This window comes from Pinus tabuliformis, chromosome 6 (assembly GCF_031772625.1).
Source record: "Pinus tabuliformis cultivar Carrire ecotype Pingquan chromosome 6, CPIR1, whole genome shotgun sequence".
In the NCBI taxonomy this organism is placed as follows: domain Eukaryota; kingdom Viridiplantae; phylum Streptophyta; class Pinopsida; order Pinales; family Pinaceae; genus Pinus; species Pinus tabuliformis.
Window position 1 is genome coordinate 764,328,896 of NC_142292.1, and position 18,384 is coordinate 764,347,279.

The window sequence follows — 18,384 nt, forward strand, 5'->3', positions numbered from 1 at the left end:
TCAAATCTTCTCACTACCACCCTCATGCTTGTCTTTTCAAATCTTCTAACTCCTAGCCTCATGCACGTGGGGTAGAGGGAATATGAGAGAAAACATAATAGTTAATCTCTATATTTATGATGTATTAATGCCATGTGATCATAATTTTTATATCTACATGTTTCAAGTTTGTTGCTAATTAATCCCAATCAAATTTATTTGATCATTAGTAATATATTGTTTATGTTCTTTGTTAATTATCTACACAATAGATACAGTTGGACTCGTTTATTTGAATTCGTTGCACATTCAAGTCTATTCATATTCTAATTAGAGTATCCACAACAAATTTATTGATCATTAATAAAATAGTGTTTATGTTCTTTGTAATTATCTACACAATAGATACATCTCACTTTATTCATATTCCAATTAGAGTATCCACAACAAATTTATTTGATCATTTGTAAAATATTGTTTATGTTCTTTGTTAATTATCTACACAATAGATACAGCTCAACTCCTTATTTATTTGAATTCGTTGCACATTCAAATCTATTCATATTCTAATTAGAGTATCCACAACCTAATTGACAATTTGTTTGAGTTTATATACCTTCTTTCTATTCGTTCTCCTTCGCAAACACAGATTCAGAAGCCAGAAGCTTGTTTCCTATGTAAATCATCAGCGTTCACCCAAGATAGCATTGTTTGATATTGGTGTAAACTAGGGAAACACAACATGCAACCAACTGTGAATCCTCCTTAGGCACATTAAACCCAAAACACATACCAACACGTCTCCATTAAGCCATCCATTATGATTCATCTAATGTAATCATTGAATTTATTTTTTTAAGTTCGCAACGATGAGGCTACATCATGGTCATGTCCAAGAATAACACCCCAATAGGGCAAGGAATTGTAGCAGTGCCTTAACATATAAGAATGCCTTAATAGCGCACTTATCATTGTCTATTCAAGACCTTATGGAAAATTGAATTTGTATTCTAACTAATAAATATTTTTGGTATTTTTTTTCAATCTTATTTTCTTGTTTTTGATTTTTTTTTGATAATTTACCTCTTAAATCTTGTTCAAAATTTAACAAGGATTTTTTAAAATTATAATTTTGAGTTGTGTATTTTATATAATTTATGTGACCAATTTTTTTTTAAAAAATAAATAAAAACCAAAAAAACTACAATCTCACTCAAAAAATAAAACTTGCCAAAAATAATAAAATTATTTAAAAACAATTTAGTTATATATAAAGTGTTTTTCAAACTTCAACTCTAATTCAAATAAATAACAAGTCAAATGCAATTATATCTTTCTTTATTTGATCATATAATATATGGTAAAATTGTTGTTAAATAACTGCAAAATGCAAGTAAAATTAAATATATAAAGGGTATATTGAGTCGGTAAGAAAGTGAACCCAACTAGATACAAATTTATCCCTGTATCTTAGTGTTTACATCATGTTTATTACTTCTAAATATTCTAGTGTTTTGTTTTATTTTGATATAATGTTTACATCATGTTTATTACTTCCCTACAAATTTGAATGGCATATATCTAACTGGTGGAGTGTTTTTGTCTGATTCATTACTTACAATTTTTGAATGAGGTGTGATTAATAGATTGTTGAGTTGAATTTTTTAAATATTTGAATGTTTGTTTTATTTGATATAACAAATTTGTAGATAATAAATTGGATATGGCTTTTTATAATTGGGTATTGATCTTGATATATTACACAAATACATATAGCATTCAAATGAATTCAGAAATAGATATATCTTTTTTTGAATTCATTAAAAATAAATAAAAACTTAAACTCAATTTAATTATGAAAAGCAAAGAAATGAAACTTGTAATAATAAAAAATTATATTGACTAATGAAAAGACAAAAATCCTACCATTTATAAATTATTGTAATTCAATAAAATATTACATTTCAAATCTATCTAAATTTCCTTAAATAATATGTGGAGTTACATTTTCATGTTATGGTACTCTCAAGTTATTTCTTGCCACCATCTTCTATGACCATATATTGTTAAATGATCTAACTTCTCCATCCGTTTGGGCAATTTCCTCACTACCACACTTCTGTGTCTTCAAAACACGAGGTTTGACCAATGTTCCTCTTTTTAACACACATTTCTCAGCGATACTTTTGAGCTATATCGGACAAATGCATTATCTCTAACAGTAGAAATCCCCCTGAATTTCTAGAATTGCCTAGCCCCAAGTCTCTCACGCTGGAGTAATTTCTTAGTTTCAGAAATTTCAAACTGGACAACTTCTCCAATGGATGAAGCTCCTTCACATAATCACTGCCATCCAATTCTAACCTTTCTAGCTGTTGAAAGTCACAGATACATTTGGGCAATGTTACTCCTATGTAATAATCTAATACAAGACTCTGCAACTTCATCTTCTGCATTTTGTCCAGAATATTGTATCTAACATTATTCCTGTTTATGTGATGCAAATATAAATGCCTCATTTCTGGCCAACTTCCCATTATGGTTGCTAGTGCACCAAATTTTGAAAATAGGACCATACGGAGCTCTATGAGATTTGTTAATTTCATAGCTCCATACAACAATGTCAGAAAGAGAGTAGTGTATGTTAATTTCATTTGGAGTTGTCTTTAGTGCGACTTTTTGGAGATTCCGATGACGGAATCCGGCGGAAAAAATTGAGGTTAAATCTTGATTTGTATTATTTAAAATGGTTTTTTAACTGCATATTTGGATTCAACACCCTGAAAAACCCCTAGGACGCTTTGATTGTGCAGAAATTAGCTATCAAACTTGCAATTTCAATAAATTGCTGCCGGATTTTAGAGAAATTTGACCGGAAAAACCCACCAGAAAAGCTTCCAAAAAGTCTCACTAAAGACAACTCCATTTCATTTTATAAATTTCAAAATTGAGTATAATATATCATTGCATAAAATTGAATTTTAACAATTGCAAATAAGTCTACTCTTTTTAAGCCTATCTTGAGTTCTATGAGATTTGTTAATTTCATAGCTCCATACAACGAAGGTTAGAAAGAGTGCAGTGTGTGTTAATTTCATTTCATAAATTTCCAAACTTGAATTTCAAAATTGAATATAATATATCATTGCATCAAATTGAATTTCAACAATTGCAAATAAGTTCACTTTCTTTAAACCTATCTTGAAGTTTTAACGATAAGATTCAACGAATTACAGTGATGGTCTATCTTGAAGTTTTAATGGTCTATCTTGAAGTTTTAACGATAAGATTCAACGAATTATAGTGATGGTCAGAAAGAAAGTAGAGTGTGTTAATTTCATTTTATAAATTTCCAAACTTGAATTTCGAAGTTGAATATCATATATCATTGCATGAAATCACATAATAATCCAGTAATAACAACTTTTTTTCCAATTTGGGAGTTCCACATGTTTATTTAATGGGAAGGAATTTGATTGGAAAATCATTGATGGATTAATATTTTGATTTTTTGGCAGTTTTTCAAAGGTCAATCTTTTACATATTCTTTGCAAGATGGAATTTGATTGACAAATTTTGGATGGAAATAAATAAATTATTTTATTTTTATTTTTAATATATATTAAATTTTAAAATATTATATTATTGTTGCTCTCAACTTGTCCTTTCCCGTAAATTTGGACAAAGCTTCTAACCATGCCAAATACTTGTTCCCGTATGCCCGAAGTACCGACGAAATACCGTACCAGAAACTCATGCAACATAGAATCTTTGTCAACACAAGGATGGGTACTTTGAAAAGAAGGATCTGCAATTTTCATCAGAGACAAAGAAAGATTCCACTCGTCTACATTTATTTTATCTCTCATTGCTGCAACCACTACTGTTTATATGGCCAAGGGCAAACCCTTACACTCATCTGTAGTTTTTATGGCATAGTCCATTAATTCCTCTGGAACATGGCCGCCTTGGAAAGCTATTATGTTAAACCATACTCACCCTTCCTCCAACGACAATGGTTGCACTTGTATGGACTCTTGTTCCCTCATTAATGTGATATCTCTGTTGCATGTGGAGAATACTACTTTGCTACCCTTATCAAGCTCAAATCCAACACCTAAATCTTGTTGCAGATCGAATGAACTCCACAACTCGTCCAGTATCAAAAGAAACTTCCTATTTTTTAAACTTGCACACAACTTCGTTTTTCAGGTATCCATATTATTAATGCTTGCGAAGTCTAATAAATCGGTTTCCTCAACAATCTGACTCTGCAAGTTTGAAATTTTCTTGAGAGACCGTGACCCAAATCACAACATCGAAGGAGGCACTACCGACCTTGTAGAAGTTGTAAACCGTTTTGAGCAGACACTTCTTCCCAACACCTTCCATTTCATATACAGAAATCACTAGAACTTGTGGAGCTTCAGTAAGAAACTTCTGCAGCTCCCTCTCGGCAGATCTGATGCCTGATCCAACAAAGCCCCCTTTTGGAACCGGTTGAAGCAAGTCCTTTGCCTCTTGCGGTGCTAACGATGCTATCTTCACAAACATTTTGAGGTCCTTTTCAAGGTCTTCAAAGAGCTTATCGACTTCCTACCTCAGAACTACGAACAAATTAGGCCAGAAAACATTTTTCAAGCAACACCCTAGGATTGATAGAAAACAATGAATCAAATAGATCCAATAAGCAATGCTGAAAACCATTTTTTGATTTGTCTTCTCATTAAAATCCACAACCTTAAAACTATCAATATTATACCCTACAAATAGTGTATTTTGAGCAACCAAGGTGAAGAGAAAAAATCCACCATAAAATCAAAGAAACTTAAAACTGAATCAATTTACCATGCAATGCAACTACCAAGTTTCCATTTGGAATGAAGTCAGATATTAACCAATCAGATATTAACAAAATATATTACTAGTTGCAAAACAATATACTGGAAGTTTCACTAATGGGTCATTAATTAGACATAAATATAATTATCTTATCTTATATTGAGATGTTAAATTCGTCCAATAACTTGAACTTCAACCTCAAACCTATATCTCCTCATTGCCACCGAAATCCCATTGCCCAGTACTAATTTGTACATAATTCCCAATCCACTCTTCGCCAAGACATAAGCAGAAGCTCTATGCAATTCATCTAAGTCAAAGCTGAAAACCTTGTCAATGGGAATGAGATCTCCCTGGTCTCCCTTCTCTGAGGTTGTTCGAAAAGTCTTTGGGTTGTCACATAAACATTGAGGAATCCCTCCTACGAACTTCTCTTCTCCTCCACGTATGCACCATTTGTCTTGGCAGATCCTAGCATTCTAATACAAATAGACAAAGAGTAGGCCAATTATGTCAATGCCCACAACATTTCCCAGCGATATTGCAACAATTACACCATTTTTATGACATTTTCTTAACGCAGGGGTCACCCCTTGATTAGTAGGGATCCCTGATGAAGGGCCTTGTAAAGGAAAATTGAGATTAGGAGATGTTGGTATGAGCTTTTTGCAAGGATTTTTTTGAGGGGAATCCACAAAGCCCTGAACTGTTCACAAAGGCCGTGGGTCCTTGATTTGCAAGAGATCCATCTTGTGGAATCGGTCCACTGAGATTATTGTTCTGTAAATCTAAACTAACAACTAGAGGCAACTTACAGAGAGTTCGAAGAATTGGGCCCGAAAGCCTACTATAAGAAATATTGAGAGTGCCAGACAATGAAAAAAGGTTACCGACATCCCCATGGATTAATCCATTCAGAAGATTAGAAGAAAGATCTAGCTACACCTTTATTATTAAGGTTTGATCCAAGACCAATTGTAAACGGCCCTGTGAAGAAATTGTTCTGCAATAGCAACCTCTGCAACAGTTCACACCTCATCAACTCTTGAAGAATAGGCCCACTGAGGAAATTGCTGGAGAGATCCAGGTTCTGAAGTAAGGAAAAATTGTTTACATCATCTTGATGACCGTACGTAATGCATGGGCTCATATTTAAATAAGTTGCACCACGCATTCTCCAGAGCCCGAAGCGCTAAAGTTATTGATCATCATTTTGATAAAATTGTTCCCTTCTAATTTTCCACTCTGATTTTTCTCAATATCAACACTATCGAAATTATTTTTTCCGTTATTCACTTCGACCCACCAAGCTCTTTTCTTGTTTTGTGCACAAAATCGAATAACACCAAAGCTAGTTCTCCCTGTCACCAATCTCTAATTTAATGACAGCGACGGTGGCATGGAGCAGAAAAACAGTCATGACCCGTGGCAGAGGAAAAGAAAATTAAATATCCCCGTGTATGTTTTTTCACCAGACAACAAACAATAGAAAAGCAAAGTTGTTCTCAACGAGCAGGAACAGAATCAGTGGGCATTGAATACAATTTTCCATGTAATCTCTGGTCATTGAAATGGTTGTCTTTGGAGTTCTGTGCTGAGGAATCCATGAACACAAGGTGATAGTCAATGATAGTGGAGATAAGGGCTTGAATGGTGACATGTTGGTTAACCCACTAAGTCATCTGGCGAGTTTGATCCAAATCCAAACAGATCTCAGACGGTAGGCCTGCGAATGCACAATATTAGGGTTTGAATTTTTGGGCATTGAATACAATTTTCCATGTAATCTCTAGGCATTGAAATGGTTGTCTTTGAAGTTATGTGCTGAGGAATCCATGAACACAAGGCAATAGTCAATGATAGTGGAGATAAGGGCTTGAATGGTGGCATGGTTGTTAACCCACTTAGTCAACTGGCAAGTTTGATCAAAATCCAAACAGATCTCACACGGTATGCCTACGAATGCACAATATTAGGGTTTGAGCTTTTCTCACGCTTCCTTTTTTCTGCTACAAAAATCCTCTTCTAAAGCTTCATGCCTATGGATTTTAATTCAAAGGGATGTGCTAAGAAGTTCAAGTCCTTGTAAATCCATTGACTGGGTAAGGTAGAATTCTTCACCAGGATCCTAAGATCCTTTGTTGGGACACTGAATCAATGTTTACCTTGTTGGGTTGTCAGAAAAATTACATACAAAGTAAATTACATAGCGAAGTCGAACACTTTGATGTCTATCAAGAGAAGGATTTGATTGTATATTTACCAGATGAATGCTTGGGTTTGGTTTTCCAATAGCTCACAAACAAAGATCGAAATGCTTGTTCCCTAGTCTGTAGTAGATGGCATCGCATTGAATCGAAAAGCTGAAAACGCCTCGTTCTCCTGGTGCACTTCTTCTGTAGGACTTGTATAACTCCTCCAGCTTGGCAAATTGGTTTCAGGGTTGGATCTCGATGCATCCCTGGCACTACTTCTACAACCCCAGACCCGCTTCAAAGTCAATGTTACTTCTACAACCCCGGACCTGCTTCAAAGTCAATGTTGTATGTATTTTGTTTGGTAAAACTTTCAAGTTGACAAGGTAGCTGACATTAATCCTACCTCCACTTTTTAGTGCGCAACCAGCACGTCTATCTGTGATGGACAATCCAAAACCATTTGGAGTTGGACGTCTACACACTCACGGGCACTGTAAGGCCTTCGTATCTGAGGTGCAGTTGGGCGCTGGGTGACCGTGCGCACACACCCGGTGGGCGTGCGATAGATGTGCGACGGGCGTGCGATGTGCGACGGGCGTGCGAAGTGCGACGGGCGGGCGCGACATAACCAACGTGCGGAGGAAAAGCGACGAACAATGCGACGAAAGCTGAACGATATGTGACACTTGGAAATGTGACTAAGTGTGGAGCGTTTTATATGGAGATTGAAAGGAGGCTTAAGCCGACTTGGAAGAAGCCCTCATGGGGGGCGTTGTTAGTGTTTTGGGGGTCGGCCAAGGGGCTGCCAACCCCATGTAAACCCACGCAGAGATGGCTATATACACATGAGCATGAGAGCTCATTCATTCATCAAATCGAATCCTCTCATCTCTTCTACGCATAGAGTCAAGGGGTAAAACCAGAAGTGCGCAAATTTAAGTGGAGCTGCGCATATCTCATGCGCTCTACTTGAAGGTGCACTTGGAGGTTGTCTTGAGCCGGTCGAGGTGTGGGCAAGGTGTGCCCGGGGTTCGGTGGATGTGCAAAATTGTGCAGGACTTGGCAAGGGTATCTAGGTGGCTCGGGTGAGCACCGCCCTTCGTGCAAGAGGTGCACATGTATTGTAAAAGGCAGGGTTGCCTCTCTTTGTAATATTTGGCTAAGTGTGAGACTTGGTTCGGCCACGACACGCTTGTATGTTGTAAACTGATATTCTTAATATATTGTTGGGCAGACTCACATTACGGGGAGTTGCCCCTCCCCTTTATACTTGTTGCAATTGTTGATGTTCTTGTTATAATTGCATGATGATAATGAATGAGTATGGGCTTCATTAAGTATAAAGGATAATTGTACGTTTACTTGGTTGCGAAACACAAGCTAAGTAATGTTAACATGAAAGTAGGCGTAGTCCACAAATGTTAGTATTGGTGAAAAGAAAGCGTTCGGTGGTGCTGCACCTTGCTACAAGCGGTTGGAAGACTACCGCAGGTGTAGGGGTGTGACAGGTGGTATCAGAGCAGCTGATTCCGGGTATTGAAGGGTGAAGCTGTTGAGCAGGGTTGCTCGTGACAAGTGCTTGCAGGTGAAAGAAATCGTTTCACACAAGTGGGACAAGGGTTGGTTTAGGTTGCAGGTGACTCGGTAAACATGGAGAAGGCTGAAAAGGCAGCAATGGTAGATGAACCTACGAAAGGTGAATCTAGCCATACTACAGTTAAAGCTCTCCGGTACGAAGTGTTGGAACATATGAGTCGATGGAGTTCTGAATGGGTTTCGATGAAGGCCGAGAACATGAAGATTCGAGAGAGCTATTGGGAACTGAAGAGGGAACTTGAAGAACTCAAGAGCCAATGCGGAAGTACGACAGATGTTGAACTCAAGGAACTTGATGAGGAGATCCAACGAAGTGGTCTTGATCTTCAAGAGCTCTTTGATGAAAGAGCCCGGTTGAGGAAGGAAAGTGCCAGGGTGGAAGCCGAAATCAAGCAAATTGAGGAGGAGATAAAGAAGAAGCTTCTTGGTAAGAAGGTTGTTGTGATTGAGCAGGAAGAGCTCGACTACATTGACAGGTTGGGAACTCAATACCGAGAGCATCCAGAGGACATTCGGAAGTTTAGTTCTATGAACTTGGTCAGTGGACACTTGGTTGGTGCACTTGAGCAAGATGCGATGAAGGGCAAGCTTGAAGGAAGTCAAGCTGGACCAGGATCAGGTTGCTTAGAAGAGCCAAGCAGGGAGGTGAAGTACCTTAGGAGGAATGTCAAGGTGGAACATGAGCCAATTGACACTTCTGAGGCCGAATTCTTGAAGAAGGTCGCTGATGTGAGGCGCAAGACAAAGCCAACAGAGGGAGGTGATTCCTTGAAGCTAAGTTTTGTGCAGGTGACCGTGAAGGGCAAGAGATTTGCAGCTTTAGTGGATATGGGGGCTACTCATAGCTTCTTAAGCAGGAAGGCAGAAAAGTCTTTTGGGAAGAAAGCAAAGATGGAGAGGGAATGGAGTGCTTTCAAAGCAGTCAACTCTACCATTAGAGTTGTTGATGGGGTGTTGAAGGACACTCAGGTAAAAGTAGGGTCGTGGTTTGGAAAGTTGGACTTGAGAGTTGTGGACATGGATGATCATTCTATGGTGTTGGGGCTGGACTTTATGGAGCTTGCACAAGCCATACCAATGGTGGACCGAGGCATTCTCTTGATCACAGCTGAAGGGAAGACCATGATGGTACCGATGAATAGAAGAAGTTGCTTGGGGTATAGACCAAGGATGGCTTCTATGACTTTGTATCCCAAAGATCCAAATGTGAAGCATGAGGATGTGGAGCAAAGAGGACTTGGGAGTGTGACTCAAACAACGAAGGAAAGGAAGTTGGTTGACTTCGTTGCAAGAGCTGGAAAGAAGAATGAAGGAAGTGAGAAGACAACCTCACGAACATGGAGACACTTGTTGGGAGCATCTTCTACTGATGATCTTCACGATGGAGTTGCAAGTGAAGGGGGCCCGAGCGCTACTTCAAAGGCAGTGGTTGATGAGGATTATGGAGGTAGAGATCCTGCGGGGATAGTGGACTTTTGCAGATATGCTATGGGCATATATGACTTTCATTTGACAAAGGACAAGCTAGGTGAGCTTGGATGTACATGTGAAGAGATTGAAGCTGCCACAACATCAATCTAACACATGGGTGGATGAGAGTCAGGGAGGAAACTTCCTGGCCTTCCTTTCTCTATAGATAACCTTGGAGAAAGGTTGGTGTGGAGGCCTTAGTAGGGATGAACCACACCAACTTTGCAAGGGGCCTTGGAGGAGGCTTCTTTATGACAGGTGCAAACTTGGATGCAGATGGCAAAAGGTTGGGATGGAGTCTACATGGGTTGGACATCATGGACAACTAGAGTCATCAGGTTGGTTATATGGAGCATGTTGCAGATGGGATGGAGTTTCCATGGACCTGAGCATGGGATGATTGATAGATTCTTGATGAGTCTGAGGTGTAGCAGAAGTCAGGGAAAGACTTGTGATGGCATAAGGATGTGCATTCTTATGGTTTGGGCGTATGGTTGGACTAATCACCCGACTAGTTCGAGTCATGAGGGGTACCAATGTGCAGAGATATGTTGGCATTAGTTGAGACATGCTAACACATATGTGTTGGCATCTGACAGGGAGACTACATGGAGGAGGGACACATGATGAGGTCGACACGAGATGTTGCAGTGGAGATTGTGGCAGAGGGGTCGATGATCATGGATCGAGATGATATCTGATGGAGAGCATACCATTGAGGTGCATACCTTGGTATGGTGAGCTTGGTGGTAGTTGGTCACTAAGTCGAGGCATGATGGAGATGAGGCTCTACATATGTTGCAGGGATGTTTGCCTTGTGTGGGGAGGTCGACGTCATGGATGATGATGATCTTGGTGGATGGCTACCGGGATGGTATGTTGTCGAGGACGACAACGATTTCAGGTGGAGGAGGATGTAAGGCCTTCGTATCCGCGGTGCGGTTGGGCGTCGGGTGACCGTGTGCACGTGCCCGGTGGGCGTGCGATAAATGTGCGACGAGCGTACGATGTGCGACGGGCACGCGATGTGCGACGGGCGTGCGAGGTGCGACAGGCGTGTGATGTGCGGTGGGCGAGCGTGACATAACCAACGTGCGGAGGAAAAGCGACGAACAATTAGACGAAAGCTGAACGATATGCGACACATGGAAATGCGACTAAGTGTGGAGCGTTTTATATGGAGATTGGGGCTTAAGCCGACTTGGAAGAAGCCCTCATGGGGGGCGTTGTTAGTGTTTTGGGGGTCGGCCAAGGGGCTGCCAACCCCATGTAAACCCACGCAGAGATGGATATATACACATGAGCATGAGAGCTCATTCATTCATCAAATCGAATCCTCTCATCTCTTCTACGCATAGAGTCAAGGGGTAAAACTAGAAGTGTGAAGATTTAAGTGGAGCTGCGCATATCTCATGCGCTCTACTTGAAGGTGCACTTGGAGGTTGTCTTGAGCCAGTCGAGGTGTGGGCAAGGTGTGCCCGGGGTTCGGTGGATGTGCAGAATTGTGCAGGACTTGGCAAGGGTATCTAGGTGGCTCGGGTGAGCACCGCCCTTCGTGCAAGAGGTGCACATGTATTGTAAAAGGCAGGGTTGCCTCTCTTTGTAATATTTGGCTAAGTGTGAGACTTGGTTCGGCCGAGACAGGATTGTATGTTGTAAACTGATATTCTTAATATATTGTCGGGCAGACTCACATTATGGGGAGTTGCCCCTCCCCTTTATACTTGTTGCAATTGTTGATGTTCTTGTTATAATTGCATGATGATAATTAATGAGTATGGGCTTCATTAAGTATAAAGGATAATTGTACGTTTACTTGGTTGCGAAACACAAGCTAAGTAATGTTAACATGAAAGTAGGCGTAGTCCACGAATGTTAGTATTGGTGAAAAGAAAGCGTTCGGTGGTGCCGCACCTTGCTACAAGCGGTTGGAAGACTACCGCAGGTGTAGGGGCGTGACAGGTGGTATCAGAGCAGCTGATTCCGGGTATTGAAGGGTGAAGCTGTTGAGCAGGGTTGCTCGTGACAGGTACTTGCAGGTGAAGGAAACCGTTTCACACAAGTGGAACAAGGGTTGGTTCAGGTTGCAGGTGACTTGGTAAACATGGAGAAGGCTGAAAAGGCAGCAATGGTAGATGAACCTACGAAAGGTGAATCTAGCCATAGTGCAGTTAAAGCTCTCCGGTACGAAGTGTTGGAACATATGAGTCGATGGAGTTCTGAATGGGTTTCGATGAAGGCCGAGAACATGAAGATTCGAGAGAGCTATTCGGAACTAAAGAGGGAACTTGAAGAACTCAAGAGCCAATGCGGAAGTACGACAGATGTTGAACTCAAGGAACTTGATGAGGAGATCCAACGAAGTGGTCTTGATCTTCAAGAGCTCTTTGATGAAAGAGCCCAGATGAGGAAGGAAAGTGCCAGGGTGGAAGCCGAAATCAAGCAAATTGAGGAGGAGATAAAGAAGAAGCTTCTTGGTAAGAAGGTTGTTGTGATTGAGCAGGAAGAGCTTGACTACATTGACAGGTTGGGAACTCAATACCGAGAGCATCCAGAGGACATTCGGAAGTTTAGTTCTATGAACTTGGTCAGTGGACACTTGGTTGGTGCACTTGAGCAAGATGCGATGAAGGGCAAGCTTGAAGGAAGTCAAGCTGGACCAGGATCGGGTTGCTTAGAAGAGCCAAGCAGGGAGGTGAAGTACCTTAGGAGGAATGTCAAGGTGGAACATGAGCCAATTGACACTTCTGAGGCCGAATTCTTGAAGAAGGTTGCTGATGTGAGGCGCAAGACAAAGCCAACAGAGGGAGGTGATTCCTTGAAGCTAAGTTTTGTGCAGGTGACCGTGAAGGGCAAGAGATTTGCAGCTTTGGTGGATACGGGGGCTACTCATAGCTTCTTAAGCAGGAAGGCAGCAAAGTCTTTTGGGAAGAAAGCAAAGATGGAGAGGGAATGGAGTGCTTTCAAAGCAGTCAACTCTACCATTAGAACTGTTGATGGGGTGTTGAAGGACACTCAGGTAAAAGTAGGGTCGTGGTTTGGAAAGTTGGACTTGAGAGTTGTGGACATGGATGATCATTCTATGGTGTTGGGGCTGGACTTTATGGAGCTTGCACAAGCCATACCAATGGTGGACCGAGACATTCTCTTGATCACAGCTGAAGGGAAGACCATGATGGTACCGATGAATAGAAGAAGTTGCTTGGGGTATAGACCAAGGATGGCTTCTATGACTTTGTATCCCAAAGATCCGAATGTGAAGCATGAGGATGTGGAGCAAAGAGGACTTGGGAGTGTGACTCAAACAACGAAGGAAAGGAAGTTGGTTGACTTCATTGCAAGAGCTGGAAAGAAGAATGAAGGAAGTGAGAAGACAACCTCACGAACATGGAGACACTTGTTGGGAGCATCTTCTACTGATGATCTTCACGATGGAGTTGCAAGTGAAGGGAGCCCGAGCGCTACTTCAAAGGCAGTGGTTGATGAGGATTATGGAGGTAGAGATCCTGCGGGGATAGTGGACTTTTGCAGATATGCTATGGGCATATATGACTTTCATTTGACAAAGGACAAGCTAGATGAGCTTGGATGTACATGTGAAGAGATTGAAGCTATGCATAGATACTTGAGGACACAACATCAATCTGACAAATGGGTGGATGAGAGTCAGGGAGGAAACTTCCTGGCCTTCCTTTCTCTATAGATAACCTTGGAGGAAGGTTGGTGTGGAGGCCTTGGTAGGGAGGAACCACACCAACTTTGCAAGGGGCCTTGGAGGAGGCTTCTTTATGACAGGTGCAGACTTGGATGCAGATGGCCAAAGGTTGGGATGGAGTCTACATGGGTTGGACATCATGGACAACTAGAGTCATGGACATCAGGTTGGTTATATGGAGCATGTTGCAGATGGGATGGAGTTTCCATGGACCTGAGCATGGGATGATTGATAGATTCTTGATGAGTCCGAGATGTAGCAGAAGTCAGGGAAAGACTTGTGATGGCATAAGGATGTGCATTCTTATGGTTTGGGCGTATGGTTGGACTGATCACCCGACTAGTTCGAGTCATGAGGGGTACCAATGTGCAGAGATATGTTGGCATTAGTCGAGACATGGTAACACATATGTGTTGGCATCTGATAGGGAGACTACATGGAGGAGGGACACATGACGAGGTCGACACGAGATGTTGCAGTGGAGATTGTGGCAGAGGGGTCGATGATCATGGATCGAGATGATATCTGATGGAGAGCATACCGTTGAGGTGCATACCTTGGTATGGTGAGCTTGGTGGTAGTTGGTCACTAAGTCGAGGCATGATGGAGATGAGGCTCTACATATGTTGCAGGGATGTTTGCCTTGTGTGGAGAGGTCGACGTCATGGATGATGATGATCTTTGTGGATGGCTACCGGGATGGTATGTTGTCGAGGACGACAACGATTTCAGGTGGAGGAGGATGTAAGGCCTTCGTATCCGCGGTGCGGTTGGGTGCCAAGTGACCATGCGCACGCGCCCGGTGGGCGTGCGATAGATGTACGACAAGCGTACGATGTGTGACGGGTGTGCGATGTGCGACGGGCGTGCGATGTGCGACGAGCGTGCGATGTGCAACGGGCGTGCGATGTGCGACGGGCGGGCACGACATAACCAACGTGCGGAGGAAAAGCGACGAACAATGCGACGAAAGCTGAACGATATGCGACACTTGGAAATGCGACTAAGTGTGGAGCGTTTTATATGGAGATTGAAAGGAGGCTTAAGCCGACTTGGAAGAAGCCCTCATGGGGGGCGTTGTTAGTGTTTTGGGGGTTGGCCAAGGGGCTGCCAACCCCATGTAAACCCACGCAGAGATGGCTATATACACATGAGCATGAGAGCTCATTCATTCATCAAATCGAATCCTCTCATCTCTTCTACGCATAGAGTCAAGAGGTAATACCAGAAGTGTGCAGATTTAAGTGGAGTTGCGCATACCTCATGCGCTCTACTTGAAGGTGCACTTGGAGGTTGTCTTGAGCCGGTCGAGGTGTGGGCAAGGTGTGCCCGGGGTTCGGTGGATGTGCAGAATTGTGCAGGACTTGGCAAGGGTATCTAGGTGGCTCGGGTGAGCACCGCCCTTCGTGCAAGAGGTGCACATGTATTGTAAAAGGTAGGGTTGCCTCTCTTTGTAATATTTGGCTAAGTGTGAGACTTGGTTCGGCCAAGACACGCTTGTATGTTGTAAACTAATATTCTTAATATATTGTCGGGCAGACTCACATTACGGGGAGTTGCCCCTCCCCTTTATACTTGTTGCAATTGTTGATGTTCTTGTTATAATTGCATGATGATAATGAATGAGTATGGGCTTCATTAAGTATAAAGGATAATTGTACGTTTACTTGGTTTCGAAACACAAGCTAAGTAATGTTAACATGAAAGTAGGCGTAGTCCACGAATGTTAGTATTGGTGAAAAGAAAGCGTTCGGTGGTGCCGCACCTTGCTACAAGCGGTTGGAAGACTACCGCAGGTGTAGGGGTGTGACAGGTGGTATCAGAGCAGCTGATTTCGGGTATTGAAGGGTGAAGCTGTTGAGCAGGGTTGCTCGTGACAAGTGCTTGCAGGTGAAGGAAACCGTTTCACACAAGTGGGACAAGGGTTGGTTCAGGTTGCAGGTGACTCGGTAAACATGGAGAAGGCTGAAAAGGCAGCAATGGTAGATGAACCTACGAAAGGTGAATCTAGCCATAGTGCAGTTAAAGCTCTCCGATACGAAGTGTTGGAACATATGAGTCGATGGAGTTCTGAATGGGTTTCGATGAAGGCCGAGAACATGAAGATTCGAGAGAGTTGTTGGGAACTGAAGAGGGAACTTGAAGAACTCAAGAGCCAATGCGGAAGTACGACAGATGTTGAACTCAAGGAACTTGATGAGGAGATCCAACGAAGTGGTCTTGATCTTCAAGAGCTCTTTGCTGAAAGAGCCCGGTTGAGGAAGGAAAGTGCCAGGGTGGAAGCCGAAATCAAGCAAATTGAGGAGGAGATAAAGAAGAAGCTTCTTGGTAAGAAGGTTGTTGTGATTGAGCAGGAATAGCTCGACTACATTGACAGGTTGGGAACTCAATACCGAGAGCATCCAGAGGACATTCGGAAGTTTAGTTCTATGAACTTGGTCAGTGGACACTTGGTTGGTGCACTTGAGCAAGATGCGATGAAGGGAAAGCTTGAAGGAAGTCAAGCTGGACCAGGATCGGGTTGCTTAGAAGAGCCAAGCAGGGAGGTGAAGTACCTTAGGAGGAATGTCAAGGTGGAACATGAGCCAATTGACACTTCTGAGGCCGAATTCTTGAAGAAGGTTGCTGATGTGAGGCGCAAGACAAAGCCAACAGAGGGAGGTGATTCCTTGAAGCTAAGTTTTGTGCAGGTGACCGTGAAGGGCAAGAGATTTGCAGCTTTAGCGGATACAGGGGCTACTCATAGCTTCTTAACCAGGAAGGCAGCAAAGTCTTTTGGGAAGAAAGCAAAGATGGAGAGGTAATGGAGTGCTTTCAAAGCAGTCAACTCTACCATTAGAGCTGTTGATGGGGTGTTGAAGGACACTCAGGTAAAAGTAGGGTCGTGGTTTGGAAAGTTGGACTTGAGAGTTGTGGACATGGATGATCATTCTATGGTGTTTGGGCTGGACTTTATGGAGCTTGCACAAGCCATACCAATGGTGGACCGAGACATTCTCTTGATCACAGCTGAAGGGAAGACCATGATGGTACCGATGAATAGAAGAAGGTGCTTGGGGTATAGACCAAGGATGGCTTCTATGACTTTGTATCCCAAAGATCCGAATGTGAAGCATGAGGATGTGGAGCAAAGAGGACTTGGGAGTGTGACTAAACAACGAAGGAAAGGAAGTTGGTTGACTTCGTTGCAAGAGCTGGAAAGAAGAATGAAGGAAGTGAGAAGACAACCTCACGAACATGGAGACACTTGTTGGGACATCAACCCATTGTTAGGGACATCAAAAGCATAAAGATAAGAAGCAAGTCGAGTGAAATGAGAATACAAAGGACAAGGCTAGAAGGTGATTGTTGAGGCATGAGTTAGATGTTAGGAAAAATTCAAGGAAGATGTCCACATTACCAACCTTCCTGATGGTTCCCTCACCCACAAAGTTTATAGAAAAATACCCACACCAACCAATAACTTCATGTCCGCTTTCATCATCATTCAACCCAAAAATTTATTTCTTTAAAACTTTATTCACTCAAGCAATTTGAATTTTCTCTCCCCAATTTTATTTCTCATTATTACCCTCCTCATCATTTCCCTTTTCACCTTTAATTATGTTTTTCCCTTATCCACCCCACTCATTTACCTTTAATATGTGTTTAATCCTTCTAAGTATTTGTTGAAAATCAAATATTCTTCCATATTTTGGCATATATTAATTTATTTTATATTAAAATTTGGCCCACATTTTAATCACTTGATTTATTTATATAATCTATCCATTTCCTCCTTGACTTTTTCCTCACATCTATTTCATACCTCAACAATCACCTTCTAGCCCTATATTTTATATTCTCATTTCACTCAACTTGCTTCTCATCTTTATGTTTTTCAATTCCCTGACAATGGGTGGATTATCCATTCAAAATGTTGGATATTTAAACCTTGAGACATAATTTATTCCAATATACTATGAACAACAACATGACTAACTATGGAAGTCTTCATGCTAAAATTTATATAAACTACTTATCAAATAACTAAGAAAAATTATGCATATCATTACTAAGACAAAATATAAAGCCAAGAAAAATTATTACTCAATATTAATAATTTACTCATGGCTTGAAATTAAATAGATAAGTTACTCGTGTGTGTGCGCGCGCACGTGCATGCATGTGCGTCTTCAATTTGTATTTTAATTGTAATTTTTATGCGGAAAAATCAAAACAAAACACATTCAATGGAGATTGGAAAATAAACTTCAAAAAAAAGAAAAAGAAAAAAGTTTTGAAACATTTTTGAAATTCAATATTAATTAAAAAAGACATTATGGGAAATTTGAGGTCTAAAATGGGCCTCCTAAGGAATATAATAAAATAAGAGATAATTGTTTTAAGAAAAAAAAGGAAGCTACTTTTTTTATTATATTCCTTGTAGGTTTGCTCAAATAAGTGTATGCACCCATTGGATGTGGAATCAAAATTCCACATCCAACGAGTACCCACTCTTCATACTTCAAGTAGACCCACATTAAAAAAATAAAAATAATAAAAATAAAAATAAAAAATTGAAAATACATGAAAAAATGTTTT